The sequence below is a fragment of the Eurosta solidaginis genome, chromosome 1, assembly GCF_040869045.1.
Source record: "Eurosta solidaginis isolate ZX-2024a chromosome 1, ASM4086904v1, whole genome shotgun sequence".
NCBI classification, from domain to species: domain Eukaryota; kingdom Metazoa; phylum Arthropoda; class Insecta; order Diptera; family Tephritidae; genus Eurosta; species Eurosta solidaginis.
Window position 1 is genome coordinate 96,100,151 of NC_090319.1, and position 9,352 is coordinate 96,109,502.

General features: G+C 41.2%; 1 long non-coding RNA gene across 2 annotated transcripts in view; it reads left to right on the plus strand.

Annotated features, from left to right (window-relative positions):
• Positions 1 to 8,966, plus strand: part of LOC137236529 (uncharacterized) — a 57,356-nt gene extending 48,390 nt beyond the window's left edge. The window contains exons 4-8 of one of the 2 annotated variants that reach the window (XR_010948474.1): positions 256 to 445; positions 518 to 748; positions 3,105 to 3,326; positions 8,338 to 8,463; positions 8,539 to 8,966. This is a non-coding gene — a long non-coding RNA (uncharacterized lncRNA). Of the gene's footprint in view, positions 1 to 255; positions 446 to 517; positions 749 to 3,104; positions 3,327 to 8,337 lie in introns of both variants that reach the window. The other variant, XR_010948473.1, reaches the window with a different exon arrangement.
• Positions 8,967 to 9,352: the final 386 nt, after the last annotated feature.

Sequence of the window (9,352 nt, forward strand, 5' to 3'; positions counted from 1 at the left end):
TTGGGCTCAGGAAAAAAAGTTCACTACGTATACCCAAAAAAAATAATTATCGAGACCGCGAAATTTCATTTTTTTTACTATTTTTCGACTTTGATTTTTAAGGTTTTTTTTTATGACTCGGGGGGTGCTAAACTAAATCGCTGCCGCAACATTATTTACTCTCTGCTTTTCATTCATACGAATGTGTATTTTTAAATAATAAAAAAAAATTTATATTATTCTAATATATATCATCTCTGCCGGGGTCCGATTCAGCTCAGGATATGCCAAAACAACAAGAAAACTACAATTAAATGCAGATTCACGTGTCATTTGCCAAGGATTTACCGGTAAACAAGGCACTTTCCACAACCAACATGCTTTGGAATACGGTACAAAATTGGTTGGATGTATTTTCCCAAAAAAGGGTGGAACTACGCATCTTGGTTTGCCAGTATTTGCTTCGGTAATTTATATTGATTTGTATTGATTAAAAATTGCAATAGTAAATAATGTAATGTGAATTAAAATTGAATAGGTAGCCGAAGCAAAAAATGCAACTGATCCGCATGCAACTGTTGTTTATGTGCCGCCACCGGGAGCTGCTGCTGCTATCATAGCAGTATTACAAGCACGACATTTCTTTGATTGGTTGCATAATCGAAATTGTGCCCTAACATGATATGGTTCGCGTTAAGTACGCTATGTTAAAGCAAAATAAATCTCGTCTAGTCAGGCCCGATTGTCCAGGATCATCGCACCAGAAAGGGTAAGTAAATTGCCTACCATATTAAATATATAAACAACATGTATGAATTTGTTAGTGATAATTTGTCATGCTTTTGTTGATAATCAACTGAAGAAGGCAAATACCAAAGAGTTCGAAGTTCATGTAAATACCAATTGATTTCTTTAAATAGCGTTTGGAGAACAAAACCTATATGTATGTATGCATACAACTGCATAGAAAGGGCGGGATTAATTAATTATGATCAGTAGGTTTATAGGATTTTTATAATTTTCCCTGCGTCGCCGGTGCCATTACATTGCGTTAAGAGAGGACATCAACACCTTACCCACAACCAGTTAAAATTTTAGTAAATTTTGCTCTTTTCATTACTGATTCAAAACGTGGGAAGTTATATATGTAGCATTCCATGGAGAATGGTAAATTTTAACAGACTTTCGCATTGCGGTCATTATTAATATTCAATCCCTAGAAGGTTCAATGTAGTCATATCAATAGGTCCGGAGATGGTCGGGTTAGTACCTCAATGTATTAAATGTGGGAATGCACTGGCCATGGTGGCCCATAAACTTAGCCCTACGTTTTGAGATTGCTTCGTATTCTTGGAGGATATGGTCCGCCTTCTGCTGATCGATCACAAAATCGGCATGTGTTATTCGATAGTATGCCCACTTTCTGCATAGGGCTGCTCAGTCTATAATGCCCTGTAAGAAAGCTCTTGGGATTCTTCGGTTATCTTTCGATAGGTCTATTATTGCCCTGTAGCGACTTGTGCTATAACTTCCTAACAGTAACTTAGATTGTCTCAAACCTGGCGTATTGCTCCAGTGTTCTTCTCTCTTTTCGCCCCTTCTCCTAATAAATGCCCCTGTGAGCCAACTGACAGGAACGGCTCGGGATCGATGGGTCATGCAGTTCCTGCCTCTCTTTCCGGGTTGTCCGCCTGCTCTTGTTGTAGCAGTGCTTCGCCCCATCCAATAGGTGCGACAGATCACAAATTGTCATCAATGTCCTCTAACGGGAGTCCAAGGAAACAGAAAGTTTCAACAGGGGTGGACCATAATGAGAGGAGTGTTAGAGGCGTTGATTCCATGTGGTTGGTGTCATGTGGGGACACATTATAAGCAGGACATTTGTTTTGTATGTCGGGGTTGATTCTGGATAGGTAAGAGTTTAACCTGTTACAGTATCCAGATCGAAGTTGGGCTAGAGTGACTCCCGTTTCCTTAGGGAGAATGCGTTCCTACTCTGCTAGTTTTTTTCTTTGAGTACAGGATTCACCGGGTAATTCCTGGCATAGAGGTCCGACGCCTGTTTGTGGAGTTCACTCAGGACCTGCTTGTGTTATTCAGCTTCATACGGCTGTGTTCTCAGGTGTCGTATTTTCTCATAATGTAATGAGGGCGTGAACAACAAGAAGCCACAAAAGATTTGTAAAAGTTACGAGGAAGTCGGGTTTTGGGATCAAGCCCAGAGCAACCTGTCCGATGCAACCAGCCCTTGCACGTGACACACTGACAAGAGTATGACCGTCCTAAAAAGATTCTTTTCCGGCAAACGCAGCAAAACCATTTCTCATGACCGGGGTCAGCAGAAGGACACGGATTGGGTTCGATACCTTTCCGGAGGAGGAGAGTATGGCGCAGACCCGCTGCATGGATCTGCTGGGAGGATGATAATTTGTGGGAGGGCCGCAACAAACTAAACACTAGAGTCCGCCTGCTCATTACCCTGTACTCCCCTGTGGCCTGGGACCCAGTGCAACAGTACTACGTTGTGCACCCAAGGACCAGTGCTGACTTTATTTAGAACGCCACAATTGCCTTTAGTGGGGCCTGACTGTCTGACTGAGTATGGCAATTGTTTCATTGGAGTATCAGCGCTGAAGGTTCAGCTTAGCGCACCAACATATGGCGAATACTTCCGCTTGAAAGCTGCTCGTATGTGCTTTTAGAGGTACTGATATTTTGGCTCTGGGTCCGGAAACTCTGGCTTCAATCCCCTCTGGCGTCTTCGAACTAGGGCCGTAGAGAGAAAATCCGGGCCCGGGACTAAAAAAATTTACGGGCCCCCTATAAAAAATCCACTAATACATTTGATTAACGTGAATTAATGACGTTTCATTCATAAATCATTATTGATGGATTACATCAAAAAAAATGTTTGCCACATCAACTAAATGATTTTTAGCTAAGAGCTGACAATAAAATTAACACAGAATATTTACTATTTGTTTTATTTTATTGTAACGTAGAAATAAAATTCTCTTTTAACAGCCACATATTATTTCAAATAATCTTTTCGAGTTATTTGGTAACATTTTCATACATTTCTGATAAATTTAATGATGATTATAAATTTTAATTATTCAATATAGAATGTTCGGATATCAAAGAGTGGCTTTACTTGCATTTTCGCTGCAACATTTTTTATAATAATATCAAAATTTAACTGTCTTGCCAAAACGGATGCAACACAAAGCGTGGCAAGTCCTAAAACTCGCTCTTTAGATGAACACGATCTATGAAAGTCTTTCATTCTTGAAAGGACGCTGAAGGAACGTTCTGCACTAGATACAGTGACAGGTAAAGTGCAAAAGGTACGTAAACCAATACAAAAGTTGGGGGAAAATTGTATACATATTTTGAAAATAGACGGCATTTAGCAATTCCAATGGTGGCAGACCTTTATCAAAATTTGCTTCGTAAATGTGTTTCAAGTGAACTATTTCACATTCTAAGCTTTGAGAAATATCCGACTTGTATATTTCGACAAATTTTGCTGCGCTCGCCCGAACCGTAGTTTCATCCATGTCTTAAATTGCCACAAAAAGGAAAAATTTTCGTTCAAATTTCTCATATCTGCAAATCGTTCAGTAATGCCAGTGATTACCGAATCAACGATCACCAAGATGTATTGTTTTGAAATCAGACTCTGAATCATCCGTAATCATCTCATTTAAAGTATCTTCAGAACGCCTTTTGGGTTTTTTTTGGTTTTGAACCAAATTGAGGACAGCAAGATACATTCGGACTTGTTGATGTACTTGAGCATGCCGGTAACATCGCCGTATGCTTGCGCAGTCAAATTTGGCTTTTGGCTGAAAGACTATGAAGAGAGCTAGGTACGTTTTTTTTGAGGATGTCACGTCGTTGTGGAGTGCTGCCGAAGAAAATAATTGCAGCCGTACAACATTCTGCAGCATCAAAACCACATAAATTGATAGCGTTTTCTTTTCTGAAATAAATTGTTGCCTAAGTAAATGGTAATACTCTACCCCATCGGGTTAGGGGGTCAGAATATACCCGCGGTAGGTATGCCTGTCGTATGCGTAAGAGGGGACTAAAATATCAGATTCCAGGGGCTGTGTAGCGCAACCCTGCAGGTTGCCAGCGCAATATATAGCTTCCCCAAACCTAATTGTCAACCTCACCTATCCGCGGCGAATCCTGTTTCACTAACAGACGAGGCTCTGGCGACCCAAGCTCGTCATGGAACTCGGGATGGGGAGGGAAGGGATTGGCTGAAGGTTTAATGTGGTCACATAATTAGTTCCCGAGATGGTCGGGCTAGTATCCGGCAAAGGACCATCACATCGATAATACTCCTCAAAGCCTTCGGGGAGCAGCCTTATCGCTACAACAACAACAACAATAGAGTTACTCCTACCCCAGAAAATGGTCAACATTTATAGTGCATACAAAGAACATTTCAACTCACCAAATTCACTCATATTAACAGAGTATATGTGGAACTTAAGAGCGAATTGACACAAAGTTGCACTGCCACACCGCCATTTTATACAGGGTAAAAGTGTAACGCTTTTGCGTTGCGAGCAGGCAAGAATTTTCACAAAAGAACGAAATACCCCGTAAAGGCGTTGCCTGTTTTTTAGAATAGAACAACAACGCTTGCGTAACACTTTATCCAGAAAAGAAAACGCTATCATAGCTGCGGGTTGCACAAGGTGAGTAATCAGCATTCGAGTTTTCGTCGAGAATGTGACGTAGTGCTCCGTTGTAAGCTCCTTTCATATTGGCGCCGTTATCATACCCTTGTGCACGACGATCTTCAATCATGTATGGCAAATTAGATCAGCGATTTTCTGAGCAGTTTTTTGGTTACAATTCACGAAAGCCAAAATCTGTTCTGGAATTGTAAATTTGTTGATTTCGAATTGAAATGGAGTGAGCGCAAAATGAACGTAGTCAACGTGACTAGCATCAAGCGTAGCATCAATCTAATATAGTCTCCCTCACATGCTTTGCACAAATTTCTATAAACTCGTTCTGAATGTCTGGGGAAAGATAGTGAACTTGTAAACGTTTGTGCTGCTATTGTGAAATCCTAATTTTCTCCAAATGATCTCTAAGTATCGGATCATAATGGCTTATGAGATCTTAGATGCCCAAAAAATGTCCATCCTTTCTTACTTACTTACTTAATTGGCGCTTAACCGTCTAAACGGTTATGGCCGTCCAACAAGGCGCGCCAGTCGCTCCTTCGCTCCGCCAACCGGCGCCAATTGGTCACACCAAGGGAGTTTAAATCGTTTTCCACCTGGTCCTTCCAACGGAGTGGGGGCCGCCCTCTACCTCTGCTTCCATAGGCGGGTTCCGATAGAAACACTTTCTTGGCCGGAGCATCATCTTTCATTCGCATAACATGGCCTAGCCAGCGCAGCCGCTGCGTTTTAATTCGCTGGACTATGTTGATGTCTGCGTATAGCTCGTACAGCTCATCATTAAATCTTCTTCGGTACTCGCCATCGCCAACGCGTAGAGGTCCATAAATCTTTCGAAGAACTTTTCTCTCGAACACTCCCAAAGCCGCTTCATCTGCTGTTGTCATGGTCCATGCTTCTGCCCCATATAGCAGGACGGGTACGATAAGTGAGTTGTTGAGTATGATTTTCGTTCGCCGAGAGAGGACTTTACTTTTCAATTGCCTACCTAGTCCAAAGTAGCATTTATTGGCAAGATTGATTCTTCGCTGGATTTCAGTGCTGATGTTGTTGCTAATGTTGATGCTGGTTCCCAAATAAACGAAGTCTTTTACAATTTCGAAATTATGGCTGCCAACAGTAGCGTGGTTGCCAAGGCGCATATGCGCTGACTCTTTGCTCGATGACAGCAGGTACTTCGTTTTGTCCTCATTCACCATCAAACCCATCTTTACCGCTTCTTTTTCCAGCTTGGAGTAAGCAGAACTAACAGCGCGGGTGTTTAGGCCGATGATATCAATGTCATCAGCATATGCCAGTAATTGCACGCTTTTATAGTATATTGTTCCAGTGCGGTTAAGTTCTGCAGCTAGTATAATTTTCTCCAGCATCAAATTAAAGAAATCGCACGATAGGGGGTCACCCTGTCTGAAACCTCGTTTAGTTTCGAACGGCTCGGAGAGGTCCTTCCCAATTCTGACTGAACTGATGGTGTTGCTCAACGTCATTTTGCACAGCCGTATAAGTTTTGCGGGGAAACCAAATTCAGACATAGCGGCATATAGGCAGCTCCTTTTCGTGCTGTCGAAGGCGGCTTTAAAGTCGACGAAGAGGTGGTGTGTGTCGATTCTCTTTTCACGGGTTTTTTCCAAGATTTGGCGCATTGTGAAAATCTGGTCGATGGTAGATTTACCAGGTCTGAAGCCGCACTGATAAGGTCCAATCAGCCGGTTCACGGTGGGCTTCAATCTTTCGCACAATACACTTGAAAGGACCTTATATGCGATATTAAGAAGGCTGATTCCACGATAGTTGGTGCATTTTGCAGTATCCCCCTTCTTGTGGACTGGGCAAAGAACACTTAGATTCCAACCGTCGGGCATGCTTTCGTCCGCCCATATTTTGCTAAGAAGCTGCTGCATGCGCCTTACCAACTCCTCGCCGCCGAACTTGAATAGCTCCGCAGGAAATCCATCAGCGCCCACGGCCTTGTTGTTTTTCAATCTGGTTATTGCTATTCTAACTTCGTCATAATCGGGCGGGGGGACATATATTCCATCATCATCGATTGCGGGATCGGGTTCTTCATCTCTGCGCGGTGAATTGCTGCCTCCATTTAGGAGAGCAGAGAAGTGTTCCCTCCATAATCTAAGCACTCTCTGTACATCAGTTACAAGGTCGCCGTTTTCATTCCTACAGGAGTTTGCCCCGGTCTTAAAACCTTCCGTCTGTCGCCGTATTTTTTGGTAGAATTTTCGGGCGTTATTCCTGGTGGCTAGCAGCTCAAGCTCCTCGCACTCACGCCTTTCTGCTTCTGCTTTTTTCTTCCTGAAAAGGCGTCTCGCTTCCCTTTTCAACTCACGATAGCGTTCACACACTCCTCTTGTCGCGCTCGCTTTTAACGTAGCCCTGTAGGCAGCGTCCTTTCTTTCGGTTGCAACGCGGCATTCTTCATCATACCAGTTGTTTTTTCGTGGCCGCCGGTAACCAATTTTTTCCTCGGCGGCAGTATGAAGTGCTTTGGAGATATGCTCCCACTGCTCCTGTATTCCTTCAGGATGAGTTGTGCCCTCAGAGAGCAGGTGTGAGAGTCGAGTTGCGAAATCATTGGCAGTCTGTTGTGATTGAAGCTTTTCGACGTCTAGCTTTCCTTGTGTTTTTTGTTCCTTGTTTTTAGCAACCTGTGCAACACTCCAGCAGCAACCCTGCTTTGCATACTATATCTACTGCCCGCTGTTGCTGGCGCCGATCGGCGCCTCCTACTCTTACGGCCGCTCCAACCCATCACTACAATCATAGTAGCACAGTCAGGAGCAATGCCGAGCATCAGCCCCCGCCCCATCTTCCCCTATCTTTTCCAGCAAAAACACACAAGCACGTCGTGGACACAATCTCTTAGTACCTGTCCCGTTGTGCACTGTTTGCAACTACAGAATATATAAGTTTGCGTCATCCCTCCAGTGCAGTTCCTGCCTTGGGCGGTCTCACTTTCCTAGAAGTTCTGGAGTTGCACACGGTTACAACGTCACAGAAAAGACTTGCTTTCATCACCCACTACTCTGTGCAATATAATCTATTTGACCCTGACATTCGCTACGGTTGTCGCCAAGCTTATCTTTATTGTGGTTGTAGTCTGTAGACGCCGTGTTGAATGTGATCAGCCCTAATTATTCAACTAAATGGTCTACAGTATGTTGATTTTCGTCGGCGCCGACGTGGCTATCACTTGAAGTTAACGGCACAACAATCAATGCAAAAATATAGGTTTAAATTTTAATATATGTATGTAGTTTTGAATTCTACTCCATTATATTGTTGCCACAACGCGTTTATTTTTGGGACCAAAATTCGTTATGAAAAAATACCAAAACTCAGAAAAATATGCATACATGTACCCAACCTGAAAAAATTATAACTTATCAATTGGGGGATTAACTTCACATGAAATTTTAATATTTTTAACACTCTTTTATTAATTGAACCTGTATGTAAGTTTGTACATATGTATGTAACTCTCCTTATAAAATTCTCGTGGCCCAATTTTCGTTACCATACTCCTCCGAAACAGCTGGACCGATTCTCATGAAATTTTGTATACCTATTGGATATGACAATCGGCTAAAGTCTTTTTTATTATTATTGCCTATGGTGTCGAAACCCATATTAGGGACCCCTGAATTTTTTATGTAATTGTACAAAATGGATATCAAATAAAGATGCTGATGACATAAAAGTAAACTATTTGGTTTATTTAAAGCCGTTTAACAGATATAATCAAAACTACGGATAAGAGGTACCCTGAAATTAATGTTTATCTTCTTCCTATATATAAAAATGACATAAAATTTGTATGCCCTTCTAACTTAAGAGCCGCAACGAGGGGAGTGCAGCCAGTTGCATTATCACGTATTATCAACCAGAGAATGACATAGACATCGCTTCGAGCTCCTAGGCCTCTAGAGCCTGAAAAATTATCAACTGGGGGCAATTTGACATATGTAGATATTTAAATTTTTTTTAACGAACAAATAACTATCAAACGCATATAAAAGCGTATCAAACATTATCAAACGATTAGCGTTTTAAAATATTAAAAATTTTTAGTTGGGGGGCTAACTTCACATAGATATTTTAAAAAATGTCGTTTTTCTAACAAACGGATAACTATCAAACGAATACCGAAGTGTATCAATCATTATCAAACGACTATCAAACGATTAGCGTTTTAAAAAATTAAAAATTTTTAGTTGGGGGGGCTAACTTCACATAGATATTTTAAAAAATGTCGTTTTTCTAACAAACGAATAACTATCAAACGAATATCGAAGTGTATCAATCATTATCAAACGACTATCAAACGATTAGCGTTTTAAAAAATTAAAAATTTTTAGTTGGGGGGGGCTAACTTCACATAGATATTTTAAAAAATTTCGTTTTTCTAACAAACGAATAACTATCAAACGAATATCGAAGTGTATCAATCATTATCAAACGACTATCAAACGATTAGCGTTTTAAAAAATTAAAAATTTTTAGTTGGGGGGGGGGGCTAACTTCACATAGATATTTTAAAAAATTTCGTTTTTCTAACAAACGAATAACTATCAAACGAATATCGAAGTGTATCAATCATTATCAAACGACTATCAAACGATTAGCGTTTTAAAAAATTAAACATTTTT